We start from the raw sequence: 281 nt of genomic DNA on the forward strand, positions 1-281 counted from the left end.
CCACCCCACACACACACACCCCACACACACACACACACACCACACACACACACACACCACACACACAAACACACGCACACCCCCCCACACACACACACCACACACACCACACACACACACCACACACACACACACCACACACACACACACACACACACACACACACACACACACACACCAGACCTGAGGGGACAAGGGGAGGACCCCGACACCGACAGGGAAGGAATGTGAGAGAAGCATCCCATCCTCTCTCCTTCCACAGCAGGTCTCCCCCTAGTGCC

The sequence above is a fragment of the Physeter macrocephalus genome, chromosome 18, assembly GCF_002837175.3.
Source record: "Physeter macrocephalus isolate SW-GA chromosome 18, ASM283717v5, whole genome shotgun sequence".
In the NCBI taxonomy this organism is placed as follows: Eukaryota; Metazoa; Chordata; class Mammalia; order Artiodactyla; family Physeteridae; genus Physeter; species Physeter macrocephalus.